This window comes from Chrysochloris asiatica, unplaced genomic scaffold (assembly GCF_000296735.1).
Source record: "Chrysochloris asiatica unplaced genomic scaffold, ChrAsi1.0 scaffold00043, whole genome shotgun sequence".
Classification (NCBI taxonomy): domain Eukaryota; kingdom Metazoa; phylum Chordata; class Mammalia; order Afrosoricida; family Chrysochloridae; genus Chrysochloris; species Chrysochloris asiatica.
The window spans coordinates 22108548-22124910 of record NW_006408561.1 but is presented as its reverse complement, the minus strand read 5'-3'; positions in this window follow the sequence as shown (position 1 = coordinate 22124910).

Genomic DNA, 16363 nt, shown 5'->3' with positions numbered 1-16363 from the left:
CAGGTTGTTAATGAGTTTTCCTCCAATCCTGATGCCATATTTTTCCTTATATAACCCAGCTTCTCAGATTATTTGCTCAGCATACAAGTTGAATAAGTATGGTGGAAGAATACAACCCTGTTGTACACCTTTCTTAATTTAAACCTTTCAGTATTTCAATGTTCTCTTCGAACAACTGCATTTTGGTCCATGTACAGATTCCTCATGAGCACAATGAGTTGCTCCAGAATATTCATGCTTCATAATGTTGTCCATAGCTTGTCATAGTCCACACAATTGAAAGCCTTTGCATAGTCAATAAAGCACAGCTAAACATTCAACTATAAGAGATCAAAATGGCAGCATTTGACCAAAAGTTAAATTCAGCAGGCAGGGAGAGGTATGAAAGCTGAGCAAATGAAATGAGGAACCCAGTTAGGAATTGGGAAGAGTGCTGACAAACTGAGGGGATTGCCACCAATATCACAAAACTATGTACAAATTGTTGCATAGAAACTAATGTGCTTTGGAAATATTCAGCTAAACCACAATAAAATGTTGTAAAAAAGTTTCTGCATTTGTCAGAGTAATATTTTGAATTTTAGTACTACAGAATTGGAAGAAAAGGTCAAGACATAGAAAAGGCACATACTGCTCATAGGTCGTGATGAAGCATAGTGGGAGTATAGCGAAATTGGACTCTGCAGTCAGTGGGGCCTGAGGGAGAGGTGGGAATGGGGGTAAATTGGCTCAAAAAATAATTAAATTGATAGACAAAGCCTATTTAGGCATAGGGAGGGAAAAACATATCAGGGATGAAAAGGCACAGATAAGGAAGAGATCTCTAATCTAAGATTGACACTATGTAATGTTTAAGAATTGCTTACAATGAGTCAGTTGAATAAATTTCATATTTTCCTAATAAAAACCCTACAAATGAAGTACCATAGAGATGTGGAGTTTTAGAGATGAGGACAACCTATAATTCAGTAAGCTTTTCTGTGAACTCTGGCTCCATTTTTTATGTTCTTCTGGAGAAATAAAGAACGAAATTTTGTTTAGACACAGCTTCTTTGTAAGAGCAATTACGACAATTGATTCCCATGGATCATAGCTTCACAAGATGATGTGTAATCAGTTTTACAAACATTTCCCCGTCCTTTGTACTAACTATGGATACAAGCGATATCTCAGTATAATTCAATTGGTTTAGCACTGGACTACTAGCTAAAACATTGGAGGTTCAAAACCACTCAGAAACTTCTCAGAAGACAGGCCTGGGAATCTGCTTTTGAAAGTTCACAGCCTTGAAAACCCTATGAAACAGGTCTACTACACACACCAGCTGTCTCCATGAATCACAATCGAGGGCAAATAACAACGTGGTTACAAGAGAGTTTCTCTTTGCTATTCTATCTAGAAATGCCTTTATAGAAGTTAAAAGATCTAATAGTGAAAGTAGGATAAAGCACTGACTGCAGGTTGGCAATTCAAACCCACCAGCTGCTCCTTGGAAACTCTATACAGGGTCCCTATGACTTGGAACCAATTCGACAGCACTCAACAACAACAAAAGATGAACATGTTCATGATTGTTCTAGGTAAATTCCAAGGATTAAGCCTTGGCCATTCTTAGTGGTTTAAAGATTAAATCATATCATATGGAAAGAGAAAGATTGATCTTGTGCAACAGCAACTTGGGAATATAATTTTTAAATTGAGTGGGGAAACACCATATTTTAAAAGGAAAATAATTTTAACAGTCATTTCAAATTATAATTTTTTAAAAAAATGTATTTTATTGTATTTTCTTTGTTCTCCTACTAATCAGAAACCATCAATCATGTCCTATATCAAAACATTCAATAATGGTAGCTGGGTTCTTCTGATCTCATGTTAAAGGAGGTAGCAGTTCATGGAGGAAATTTGAACTGAAGCCCATTTCTTTCTCTGATCCCTGGGCCTTCCTGTTCCTCTACTGCTCCAGATGAATAGAGACCAATTGTATCTTGGATGGCTTCATATTAGTCCAATTGACTCGATAGACCCATGAAACCATGACCCTAGATTTGCAAACCAAGAAAACTGCTTAGGTAAACAAAGTGGTATCAGCAGCTTTGTTGTTGTTGTTGTGTGCCATCGAGTCGGTTCCGACCCATAGCGACACTGTATAGGGTTTCCGAGGGTGTAAATCTTTATGGGAGTAGAAAGCCTCATCTTTCTCCAGCGGAGCAGCTGGTAGTTTCGAACCACTGACCTTAAGGTTCGCAGCCCGATTCGTAACCACTATGCTATCAGCAGCTTTAGCCTCCTTTTATTTTGGTTGATGTTGTAAAATTATATACATTACATTTGTCATTTTTCTAGTGTTAGTCAAGTTGTATACACTTAGTCAATGCCAATTTTCTGATTGCCATACCATAAAATTCATTCCTCACAGACAATTACTCCCTCTTCTCGCCCTTCTTCCAGTCTACTAATAATCATTGGCCTCTATATGCTCATATCTGCCTATTCTAGTTATTTCATATAAGTGAGCTTATACGACACCTGCCATTTACTGATTGACTTATTTCCGTCAACATAATGTCTTTAAAGACCATCCATGCATATAACAGGACTTCATTTTCTTCACAGTTGAAGGTGGCTTTTTTTTCAGTGCCCTTGAGTCAGTTCTAACTCATAGCAACCCTGTGTAGGTTTTCTGAGGAGCAGCTGGTGGGTTTGAGCTGCCAACCTTGTGGTTTTCAGTCCAGTTTCCATCCTTATGATTGAGTAGTTTTCTGTTTATGTACTGACCACAGTTTGCTTCCATGACTTGTCTGTTAGTTTGTCGTACTATTACCATGTTAGTTTGTCAACATGTTACCATGTTGCTATGAAGCTAGAAGGTATGCCACTGGTATTCTAAATACCAGTAGGGTCACCATGATGGAAAGGTTTCAGCTGAACTTCCAGATTAACATAAACTAGGAAGAAGAGACAGACTTCTTCTGAATGTTTAGCCACTATGCTCCCCTCCTATTCACATTATAAATTCACATTATGCATAGGAGAGGAGCATTGTCAAATATAGTGTCAGTTGATGAAAATATTATGAAAAGTATCAGAAAATTGTCAGACAAAGTACTAGAGGATAAGCCTCTCTGGTAGGAAGGTACTCAAAGTATGACTGGGGAAGAGCTGCTATCTCAAAGTAAAGTTGACCATGATGATGTGAATGGAGGAAATTTTTCAGGAATTTCATTTTCTAATGGAGCATAACTCACAAGGAGGAGAAACAGCCGCAGACATCCATTAATATTCAGAACATGGAATTTACAAAGCTGGAAAATGAAACGGAATGCATAAAGATCAGTATTCTAGGCATTAGTGAGCTAAAATAGTATTAAGCATTTTGAGTGAAACAATCATATGACTTACTAGGCTTAGAATGGCAAACTCAATAGGAATAGCCAACATATTTATCATCAAAAAGAACATTTCAAGAACATTCTTGAAGTACAACACTGTTATAGGATAATATTCATACATCTACAATGAAGATCAGGTAATACTATTATTATTCAAATTTACTCAACAACAACTAAAGCCAGTGATGATGAAATTGAAGTGTTCTATTAAATTCTTCACCCTGATAGTGATCAAACATGCAATCACAATGTATTGATAATTACTGGTGATTAGAATGCAAAGGTTGGAAGCAAAAAGGAAGTATTAGTAGCTTGAAAATAAGACTTTGATGATAGACATGATGCTGGGGATCTCATGACAGAATTTGAAGACCAATGACTTATTCATCACTTATTTATTTAAGTTTTTAAAAAAACTTAAAATGTGACTATATACCTGCACCTCAATAGACAGAATACCAAGAAATCAAATTGACTGTATCTATAGGAAGAGATGGTGGAAAACTCAATATCATCAGTCAAAACAAGGCCAGGGGACAACTGTAGAACAGACCATCAATTGCTCCTATGCAAGTTCAGGCTGAAGCTGAGGAAAATTAAAACACATCCATGAGAGCCAAAATATAATCTAGAACATATCTCAAGAACAGATTTGAAGCATTAAACACTAAAGACCAAAGACCAGAAGAGTTGTGGAATGACATCAAAAAGAGCACACACAAAGAAAGCAAAAGATAAAAAGACAAAAAGAAAGAATATACAAAAATGGACTTCAGAAGAGAATCTGAAACTTCTTATCCAGCAAGGTCAATAGAAGATATGATGAAGTAAAAGCTGAACAAACATTTCAAAGGGCAGCTGGAGAAGAAAAAGTTAAGTATAATAATGAAATGTGAAAAAAACCTGGAGTTAAAGACAAACATGAAAAACATGCTCAGCATTTCTCAAACTGAAAGAATTGAAGAAACAATTTAATCCTCTGATTGCAATACCAAAGGAGTCTATGGGTAAATATTGAATGATGCAGAAACCATCAAAAGAAGGGAGAAGAAAATCAGTCACTGTACCGAAAGGAAATGGATAATGTTCAATCGTTTCAAGAGAAGCATATATAGTCAACAACCAATGATACTGAAATAAGTCCAAGCTGTATTGAATGCGTTGGTGAAAACAGACTCTATAAATTGATGATGGAAATTGATTGAATATAAATTGAAATCTTTCAACAAATTGATGCAACACTGGAGGCACTCACTCATCTGTGCCAAGAAATTAGGAAAAGAGCTACCTGGCCACCTATTTGTGCCCATTCCAAAGAGAGGTGACCTAATGGAATGTAAAAATGATCATACAATATCATTAATATTCCATGCAAGTAAAATGTTGCTAAAGATAATTCAAAAAAGGGTGCAACAGTACATTGACTGGGAACTGCCAAAGGTTCAAGCCAGATTCAAATGAAGACATGGAAAGAGGGATATCATTGCTGATGTTAGATAGTTCTTGGCAGAATGTAGAGAATAAAAGAAAGGTGTTTATCTGAGCATTATTGACTATGCAAAAGTTTCAGTTGTGTGGATCATAACAACATTGTGGAGAATTAGAGTTTGGAACACTTAATTGTATTCATAAGGAACCTGAACATAGACCAAGAGGCAGTCATTAGAATAGAACAAGGAAACACTGAATGGTTAATATCAGAAAACATGTGTACCAGGGTTGTATTCGTTCACCATAATTATTTAACCTGCATGCTGAACAAATAATCAGAGAAGCTGGATGATATGAAGAAGAACATAGCATCAGGATAGAGGAAAATTCATTAACAGCATGCGATATACAGGTGATACAACCTTGCTTGCTGAAAGGAAAGAGGACTTAAAGTACTTTAAGATGAAGCTCAAAGACCACAGCTTTCAGTGTAGTACACTGGGCATTTAAATAAATATCTATGTTTTGTATATGTAAATTAAATATTTTTGTTTCATTGATTTGTGGAAAATAAGTTGTAAAAGAGAAGCCACAGGGAGGAAGCAGGATGACTGTTGTTGCAGGGAGGGGATTATAATCATTTAGATAAAGCAAAATGTATGATTGGTTGAAAGTAAAGTTGATAATCTTCTCTGTTAATCTTCACTCAATTCACAATAAAACATTGAAAAAAATACTCGTTATCTGCATACATCAATATATTTCAAGGAATCTGTCTTCTGTTTATTCTTTTACTTCCTTCAACCTCTGATCCTGGTTAAAGTTTTTACTTTGGATACTCTCACCCATCTTAAATTCTTATTTTATTGTGTATTTCTGATGGTTCTTTGGTTTCTGAGCATCCTTTGGTACCTGAAATACCTTCTTCACTCATCTTATGCTCCATGACCCTCCCCTATCCCAAGACGCATGCAATCATCATCTCTGTCCCCAAAACAGAAGATCAAATCAAAACACCAGAGTTCTCTGTTACCCTACCCAACACCTACCTGGGAGGTCATTCCTATTAGTCTAGTAATCTAACAATAAGAAAAAAAAGGAGAAAAAGAGAATAAAATACTATTATTCTTACATGATTTGACTATCAATTCCATGTTTATGATGAAGCATTTCTGTCTTTTCCAAGTGTTCCAAACCACTTTTAAATGATGTTTTAATCTCGGTGAAGAGGTCAAAGTTAGCTTACATTGATTCAATATCACATAAAATTTTCACCCTTTTTGAAACTAAGACACTTGACAATCTTCAACACCATTTCTCACATCCTCTGTAAGATATAGAGTGATTATTGACAGGAAGTGATACAAACATCAAATCTGCAAATGTTTGCAGGGTTCAGAGATGTGATTTATTCAAGTCTACAAACTTGAATGTATTTAAAGTATGAGGTATGCTCTCTCCTGCTCAATATAGTTCAATTTAAAAGGTTTTGTTTTGTTTGTTACCACTTAGTGGATAAAGAAAATAGTAGTTAAATATCATAGTTGATAAATCATCTTTCTTTCTGTTGCTGTTGTTAAGTCAAGTCAGTACGGATTCATAATGACCCTGTGTAGGGTTTCTGAGGCTGTAAATCTTTGCAGGAGCGGAAATCTTCAACTTTCTCCTATGGACTGGCAGGTGGACTCAAACCACTGACCTTATGGTTCACAGTCCAATGTTTATCCTAAAGAACACAGTGCTCCCTATCTTTCTCTCTACTACTTGTCGATATTATATCAATTTCCTAAGCCATGTTCTCTTGTTTAATATCTCACTTAAAACAGTGTTTTTAAAACACCCCTATCCTCTTTTTTTTTTGTTCCAGAACCTGTCTAGGGCTCAGAGATTCTAAGTTTTACCCTTCCTCATTATACCTTTTTTTTTTTTAAATCCCTTTTTCTGATTGCTTTTCTATTTTAGCAGTATTGAGAGATTTATTTTCCAGCTTGCTAGTTCTGGCTTCCATCTCTTCAGTTCTTCTCCTTTGTCCTTTCAGAGTATTGATAATTTCTGACATTTTATTATTGATCATTTGGACCTTTTTTTTTTCTTTAAAGTCTTTATAGTGAGTTGAGTGATAGTTTACATGGCAGAACATCAGCTTTACAGCTTTACATTCATCCTGTTGTATTTTGATGCAATGATTACATTTCATTGCAATGATTACAATCCCATCCATGCATCATCATTCAACAGATTTGCTTCCAATCGCTGTTTGTTTGTTTTCAGGATGTACACCGAAGCACTCAGGAATATATAAATATTCAAACAACCAAAGAGTATACCCTGCATGCTGGCATGCAGGCCACTAGCACACAGCCCCGCTCCCTCCCTGAGTCCAGAGACCCCATAGTCTCTGCCTCCATCTCTGGCAACACTGCTTCTCTGGATAGGGTCCCACACTCACTCTGCTGTTCTCCCTTGATGGTCCCAGGGTCCTCTGCTTCTGGACTACAAGATCAACCACTCCCTTCCTTTTGTTACAAAACATCTACCTTTATATTTGCAACACTCACAATCATCCTGATAGCAATTATTCACTATGGAACCATAAGAGTCTTATCCCCATCTCCTTTCACCAGTCCTGTCGATACAACTTGGAAACCAGTCAGTGGAGATTCTACCTTTCCCCGCACCCTCTGAAACTAAGCTCCTTCTTTAAAGCTTGTGCCTTTGTAGCTCACCCCACCCTAATGTCTAAGTTGCCCATCCCTGTCAACCCTGTGTACAGAGTGGACCTCTTTTTGAAGGGTTTGAATCATTTCCAATGCTGTATCTATTTTATTTGATTGCTCCAGTAATACTTTCCTGACTTCCTTATTTTTCTCAAACCCTCTGTAGAACATTTGGATATGTTATTGTTGTTGTTATGTGCCATGGAGTTGGTTTCAACTTATAGCGACCCTGTACAGGGTTTCCAAGGCTGTAAATCTTTACAGGAGCAGAAAGCCTCATCTTTCTCCTATGGAACAGCTGGTAGTTTCGAAACGCTGACCTTGAGGTTCACAGCCCGATTCGTAACCACTATGCTACCAGAGCATTTGGATATATCTCAGTATTATTCTCCTGAATTCCTTCTCAGGAAATTCCAAAGCCTGCCCTCCTTCCAATGTGATGTGTAGGTCTATCTCCTGCTTATTTGTCTCAGTCATACTGTCTTGTTTCTGGACATGTCCTGACATAGTCAGCTGTTTCTTGGGCATCTTCAATAGTTAACTGTGATTTTAATAATTAGATGAATGTATGTTGATGTTTTATTATGCTTTTTTATTGCCTTCACATAGATGTGATCAGGAGATGGGCTTCACTTTTCAGGTTTTTTGTTTGTTTGTTTTTTAATTATTATTATTATTATTACTCAACTCAGAGTAACTGTAGCAGGTGTTGGCTAACTATCTGGTGTATGGCAGCTGGTATTGGGTCTTGCCTGGATGGTGGGATTTTATAGGGCGTGATTGTAATTTGACTATATGACCATAATTGCTGTATTTTCTTGGGTAACATAGGGAAAGAAAGAGCCCCTAAAGGTAAAAAGGAGACCAAAAAACAAACTAGCAACAAAAAACAAATTGGATACTATAGTCTATAATCATAGAAAAGAGAAAAAAATTATGTAGCAAAATAGGTATATGACTTTAACGTCCCTCTCTTGGCTTCTTTCCTTCAAGGCTGCCAGAGAAATTTCAAGATATCATTGTTGGTCCTTATGATGTAACTCAGGATTTAATTTTCAGCCTGTTTCCTCTTTAGTCTGTCTCTCTCCCAGTCCACAACCCCCGTTCAGGCTTTTTTCCTAGTGATAAACAGATCAGGGCCAGCTCTATCCATTTTGTGCTGCCATTTGGTTTTAAACAGAAGCTTTCTCCTTCTGAGATTCTGCTAAGCAGATCTGTGTGCATGTGTAGTAGAACCCTCCAGGGGTGGGGAGGTGTCCACTCGCTCAGTCACCCCCTCTAGTCAACAGAATGGAGGTGCACAGTCAGCGAGAGACCAGTGAATAGAGAACAAAAGAGAATGTTCACATCTTTATCTCCAAGGATGGGTCAAACCTCAGCAGTGGGAGCGTTGTTCCGATCCCTTACCTGCTCTGTCACTCCCAAGATGGCCACTCTGGGAGCCGCTGGGTTCAGCAGATCAGAAAACACCAGTTTTCTTGCTTCTGCTACAAATTCTACTGTCTGTAAGCCTCCAAAGTTTCTAAATATTCCTTTATGTGTAGTTCAGACTTCTGGGATCATTTCCTGAACCTGCTTCATCCAGTATTCTGTGTTATTGCTGACAGAAGTATGCACTGCACTTCTCCCTAATCCACCATTAAGCCAACACATTCCTCATTAGTCTTTTGGCAGTTTACTTCCTAAAGATTAACCTTTAGAAGATTTGGTATAATGTATTATTTAATTTGGAGTCCTGGTGTGGCACTGTGGGTTAATGCACCAGATTGCAAAGCCATTTGAACTGCAAGGTTGGTGTTCAAGCTCACCAGCTGCTCCTCAGAAACCCTATACAGGGTCCCTATAGGTTGGAATCAACTTGACGGCACTTAACAACAACAACAACAGCTATGGTGGTGGTGCACTGTGGAGTTGGTTCCAACCAATAACGACCATGTGTAGGGTTTCTGAGGCTGTAAATCTTTATGGGAGCAGAAAGCCTATCTTTCTCCTGCAGAGTGGCTGGTAGTAACATTAAGGTTAGTAGCATGACTCATAACCACTATGCTACCAGAGCTACTTTTTCTAGCCACAGTCGACCATTTTGTGGATCTTAGCCTTTATGCTAAGCTATGGTTCCATTTTAGAGTGAGTTGTCTGTTATGCTCATGAGGAAGGATTAAGGTGGTATGTATCTTGAGTCCCTACTTTACTATTGGGTGTGGTTCAAGTCACCACCTTTATTTTCCATGAGGGAGTGGACTGCAAATTAGCCACCATCTTTGACATCTGTGATAAAACAAGAACTAACAGACTATTTTAAGCTACTTTCTTACTAAGCAAACTGCCAGCTTCCTTCTTATTAGGAAAAAAGGAGAATCGTGTTGAAAAATTCGCTTGAGACAGATCTGGTCCTCCTAACATGTGCAGTAACAACCAACATATCCTAAGCCTGATTTTTTTAATTTTATGAGCCTGAAAATAAACACATTTCCATCAGTGTCCCATATGTGGTCTAAACTCTATCTTTGTGATACTCCCTTCCTAACTGAGGATGCACATATGACTAGTGTTTTTTTTTTTTTATTTTCTGAATTATTCTTAAGAACACCAATCAGACATCAGTTATCATCCTGAAAGACCCTAATAAAAGATCCCTGGCTAGGACTCAGGGAACCATCTTGGCAACATGAATTCCAACATACTCCTTTGCTTAGTCAATGAAGTAATGGCTGCTTCTTTCACTTTGGATTATTTTGCATCTTTGTAGCTCAACTTAATGAGATCTGAGAAACCATGATGACACTTTGGTGAAGTTCTTTCTCTTGATTTGGATCCTTACTTGAGCCAGCAGCCCATTGCCTAATCTGATTCACTAGCTTTTGCAGTCTTGCGAGCCAACAGTCAGTCGCTTGACCTGTCAGTTTGGGTTTATCAGCCCCTGTCATGATGTGAGTGAGAAGAATCCTCCAGACTGATGTCTGAACTACAGATTTGGGACCTGACAGCCTCTGCAACTGGATGAGCCATCTCTTTGATGGTTCATCAATTCTTTGAGACATTGCAGTGAATTAGATGTGGAGTTCTAAAGTGGCATTATAGGATAACACCTTGTGTAGGACTGTTAACTACAAAGTCAACAATTCAAACCAACCAGCTACTCCTTGGAAACATTATATAGGGTTTCTAGGAGTCAGAATTGACTTGACAACTCTCAACAACAGCACAAAATGTGAGGAAGAATATTGAGGGAAGGAGATGATGGAATGATACAGTATTTGGGAAAATTTAGATATTTGAGACATCTTTAATCTCCACCTTTATAGTGTCCAACCTTGTATTGATCCTTCTATAAGACGTTGCTATGAGTCGGAATTGACTGACAGCAACATGCTTAGTTTATTCTTCTTCTAAATTCATGCAGGGGAGTGTGGTGACTCTATAGGATAAGCACTGGATTGCAAACATCAAGTTTGGAGGTTTGAGGCTTCCAGCTGCTCCATGGGAGAAAGATGAAACTTTCTGCTCTCACAAAGATATATAGACTTGGAAACTATACACAGGGTCGCTATGCATCAGAATCAACTCCATGGTACTTTATAACAACAAAACTCATGTGTTGTTGGTATTGGGTCTCTCCTTTTATCTTTCCAATAGGCCTTTCCAATGTAATAATCCAGTTAAGCACTTTATGGATAAGCATTGATTACTGTATTAATTTATTTAACAAAGGAATGTATTTTTAGGGAGCAGCGTACATTGAGGAAATACATTTTTAGAATAAAGCTATACGATGAACACAGGGCTTTCAAAATTAAAATATAAATCTTACTACTTGAGTTTAAGTCCTGGTGTGGCACTCTGGGCTAATGCTCAGGACTGCAAAGTCAGCTTGAACTGCAAGGCTGGTGGTTCAAGCTCACCAGGTGCTCCTAGGAAACCCTACACAGGGTTGCTATGGGTGGGAAATGACTCGGCGGCACTTTAGAAACAACAAAAACTTGAGTTAATAAGAATGACAAGACAGAATATTAAGATGGTCATAATGGGCAATAATCAGACTCCAGAAGTGAAAACCTTATATTCCCTTTAAGAAAAAAAAAAAAAAAAATGGCCTTTGGAACAAAGATGGGGCGATCTGCAATGATGATGTTGCCTCAATATAAGACAGAGGAAAAGAGAGAAGGGATACTGTATCTAAACAACCGAGATGATAAATTACTTCTCTTCTTTTATTCTAATCAATTTATTCTAAGATTATTGTGCACTTCCTCTGTTACCTGTTTAGTCCTACTTAGAATCCTATTAAACCTTCTTTCTATCCCTTCATTTTTAGGTTTAGAGTTTGCTTGGTTTTGTCTGTTAAACATTTTGTCAAACTTAATCTTCTAGGTATTAGTAAAATGTTTGCAGTCTCTTATAATCAGCCCCCTTTATTGTTATAACAGAATATAGACCAGAATATTAAGTCTGTTCTTCAGTATAATCTATCTAAGACTTCAATGCCAGTCAAATATATCTCAGGGTGTTTTTTGTTGTTGTTGTTGTTTTATTTTATTATTTGTCATTGTGTCAAAAAGCAGAGTGTGAGGAATTGGAAAATCTGACACTTGGCAGATGAGTTTCTAAAATGATCTTAAACAGAAACATACAGAAGTTTCTTCCTAATCCCTGAAACCTGTGACTATGATGACATATATCACTCTCATGATTATTTCATATTTTTTGTAGAATTGACCACTAGATAGAAAAAATCCTGGTTATCCAGGTACCATTCAGTGGAGAGTTTTACAGTGGAGAGTTTTTAGAGTTTAGCTTTCTCTGGCTTGGGGGTGGGAGGGGGAATGAAAAAGATTTGAACTCTGTGAAGAATAGAACACATCATTGCTAATTTTAAAATAGAGAAGTTCATATGAGAGGAACTAAGGACAGCCCTGACAGTCAGCAAAGAAAGGAACCTCAGGCTTATAAATACAATGAATTTCTGGTATTGCATAATTTTAACAGATAAATAATTCTGTAAGTATATGTAAAATATGGATTTTTTTCTTGCACAATACTATTATCATTGCTAATGAAATTAATAATAACTTTTTAAATATTATTAGGCAGATAGAATAGGGAAAGAAAGAGGGTCTGAAGTCACTCTCTGTATAACCTGTCGCAGCAGAAATAAGCTAACCTCAGAGGAAGTTCTGAGAAGAGGGGTGGGTGAGAAATAAAGTTAGTGAAGAATAAGCTAAAGATTGAAAAACAAGACTCAAGGAAACCATATATGGACAAATTCCTCAGATTGGACACTTGGACCTTTGAACCAAGAGTGTATTGCACATCCCAACAGGAGAGTATGTAAAGGAAAAGTCAGGTTGTACTTGGGGCTCCTCTTCATTTGCTAGGTAGAAGCCCATTCTTACATCTGTGTAAGAACGTCTATGCTTAATACATTCTGCCTATCTTTTATCTGCCTAAGCCTTCTCGTGTCTTTCTAAACTCTTTTGTGTGGGTAAATGTCTTCCCAGGTGTTTGGAAGGACAGTAGCATTGTTCCAGGGACAACTCTTCAACCATGACAGTATAAATCACTGTCTATAGTTTTCTATTTTATAATTAAGGCAAAACTACTTCAAATGAACCCAAATTAGACTCACATACCATAATTGTTGTTGTTGTTGTTAAGTGCCGTTGAGTCGGTTCTGACTCATAGTGACCCTGTACAGGGTTTCTGAGGGTGTAAATCTTTACGGGAGTAGAAAGCCTCATCTTTCTCCCGCGGAGCGGCTGGTAGTTTCGAACTGCTGACTTAAAATGTTATATTAGAAATTTAACCATTAAATATTTTAAATCAATGTATCAAGTTAAAAGGTTGTTAAATTTTGTTTATTCTCCTTTGAAAAAGCAAAAATTGAAAAATTGGTGTATAGATTAAGATTTTATATAGGGGAAAGTATACAAAAATATAAAAAAATGGATAAACTTAATTATTGCCTTGTCTACATGGTCTCTTTGTTAGCGAGTAATGTTTGATTGTATAATAACATACAGGTGTACCTAATTCATGAATTATATATTTTTACATAAAGTATCTTTTTTTACTTTCATTTAAACAAAAACTGATTTTATCATTATAATTATGATGTTAACACAGTTTTTGTTATTTTGATGATAATGAATTAAATATTTATGGATGCAATTATTTCCAAAGTATACAAATTTATATAGGCTTCATCAAATGTGTCAAATATTTTGACACATTTATTGAAATATTTAAACTACTTTCCTGTCTTTCTCAAGAGTTCTTTTTCTTTGAAAATATTCTAGATCAGCCAACAATGGAACTTAAATAACACATATTAAAATTTAAACCATCATAGTTTTATATTTGTATTCAATTTTAAAAATTAAATTAAAGAATTATTTTTCAATAATACCACAACTTTGTCAGTTCTGGTGTCCTAGTGTGGTGCTGTGGGTTAATGAGCTGGACTACAAGGTCTGTTTGAACCACAAGGCTGGTGGTTCAAGTTCATCAGCCACTCCTTGGAAATCTTATACAGAGCCACTATGAGTCAGAAATGACTTGACGGCATTTAACAACAATTGTCAATTCTGGAAGCACGCTGACTCCCTATGAAAAGAACTGGATTGCAAACTACCAGGTCCTTGGTTTAAGCCCACTAGCCTCTCTGTGGGAGAAAGCTGAGGCATTCTGCTCCCACAAAGATTTGAAGCCTCAAAAACGCTATACAGCATTGCTATGTGTTGGAGCCAACTATATGGCCCTTTAACAATGACATCCTCAATTCTTGTATTCAATGTCATCTTGCTGCTAATGTAAAAAGTGCTATCACACCTCACCTAAATTACCTTCAAAACCAAACATAACCTACTGTCATCAAATTAATTGACTATAGTGACCCTATATGGGGTTTCCATTACTGTAAATCTTTATGGGAGCAGACAGCCTCATCTTTCTCCCTATATTTGGGTTTAAACTATTAACTATCAGACTTATAGTTAGCAGCTCCATCCCTAGGCAACAGTAGTGCCAAGACTCCTTACACCACCAAAACCACAAATCAAACTAAACCAGCAATGATCAAGTCCATTCTAACTTATAAGGTCTTTAAAGTAGCAGACAGCAGCATCTTTCACCAAAGGAGCAGCGGGTGATTTTTAACCACTAATGGATTATGAACTGGGCTGCTAACCATAAGTTCAGCAGTTTGAATCTAGCAGTTGTTACTGGGAGAAAAATGAGGCTTTCTGCTTCCATAAAGATTTACAACCTCAGAAATCCTATACAAGGTCTCTATGAATCGGAATGGACTCCACAGCACCTGACAACAAAAGCAACCTTGCAGTTAGCAACCCAATGCCTAACCCAGAGCATCTCCAGGGCTATTTAACTTAGCTCTAGACTTACATATATATGGAGTCCTGGTGTGGCGCTCTAGGATAAGTACTAGACCCCAAGGTTGGTTTGAATCGCAAGGACAGTGGTGGTTCAAACTCACCAGCTCCTTAGAAACTCTATGTTATGTGCTGTGGAGTCGGTTCTGACTCATAGAGACCCTGTACAGGGTTTCCGAGGCTGTAAATTTTTACAGGAGCAGAAAGCCTCATCTTTTTCCCGTGGAACAGCTGGTAGTTTTGAACTGCTGGCCCTGAGGTTAGAAGTCTGATTTGTAACCATTATGTTACCAGAGCTCCTTAGAAACTCTGTACAGGGTGGCTATGAGTCAGACCCAACTGGAAGGCACTTAACAACAACAGACTTACATATATATACAAATTCAGAGCAGATATGAATACATTTCTTATTGAAAAAGTTCCTTAGCCATTGTATGCAACTGTTGTAAATTTCACGTATTCATTAGTACCTCTGGAACCATGAATTAGAACAGGAAAATAACAAAATAAAGAACTGTCATCACTACTTAGAAACAGTACTTTATCATACTGCAAAATCTATTGCAGTCATGCTATCTGAGAGGAAGCATTTGACAAGTTAATTAACATGTCTTTTCTTTTACTGAAGCACTTCTCAAATTCTCCCTGTCCTATAAAGCAGTGTCAATTACAGATGATAGTGAAGGCATCATCCTCAAACTTTCATGACATTTGGAATCTCCTATGGTTTCTCACAGATGGAGAACCGTTTCACTGAACCTAAACGAAGTTGGCCACAGAATGGATATTTAGGGTTATAGGAAATGCTGGTTTGGCGCTGTGGGTTAATGAGCCAGACTGCAAAGCTGTTTGAACTGCAAGGTTGGTGGTTCAAGCTCACCAGCTGCTCCTCAGAAACCCTATACAGGATCGGTATGGGTCGGAATCGTCTTGACAGCACTTCACAGCAATGTCAGTTCTAAGCACCAGATATCACAGGCGTTCATTGTTTGTTTATTTCACAGTTTTGTGTTTGTGCTAAGCAGGAATATCTGATGTGCCAGCCCTGAGTAAAGGTTTCTTTAGACCAGGACTTGTTATCGTTAGGTGCTCTAAATGCACAACAGAACTAAACACAACCCGATCTTATACCATCCCCACAATTGTTATATATTCTTGTTGTCACAGTGTCATTCTCACTGCAGGGCTTTCTCTTTTTCAATGACCATTTACCAAGCATGATGTCCTTCTCCAGGGACTGTCCTTCTTCTGACATGTCCAAAGTACAAGTGATGAAGTCTTGCCATCCTCTCTTCTAAAGAGCATTCTGGATATACTTCTTCCAAGACAGACATTTTTATTATTCTGGAAGTCCACAGTATTTTTTTTTCCCCACAGTACTTTTAATATTTTTAGTTAACACCATTATTCAAATGCATTGCTTCTTTCTTATTTA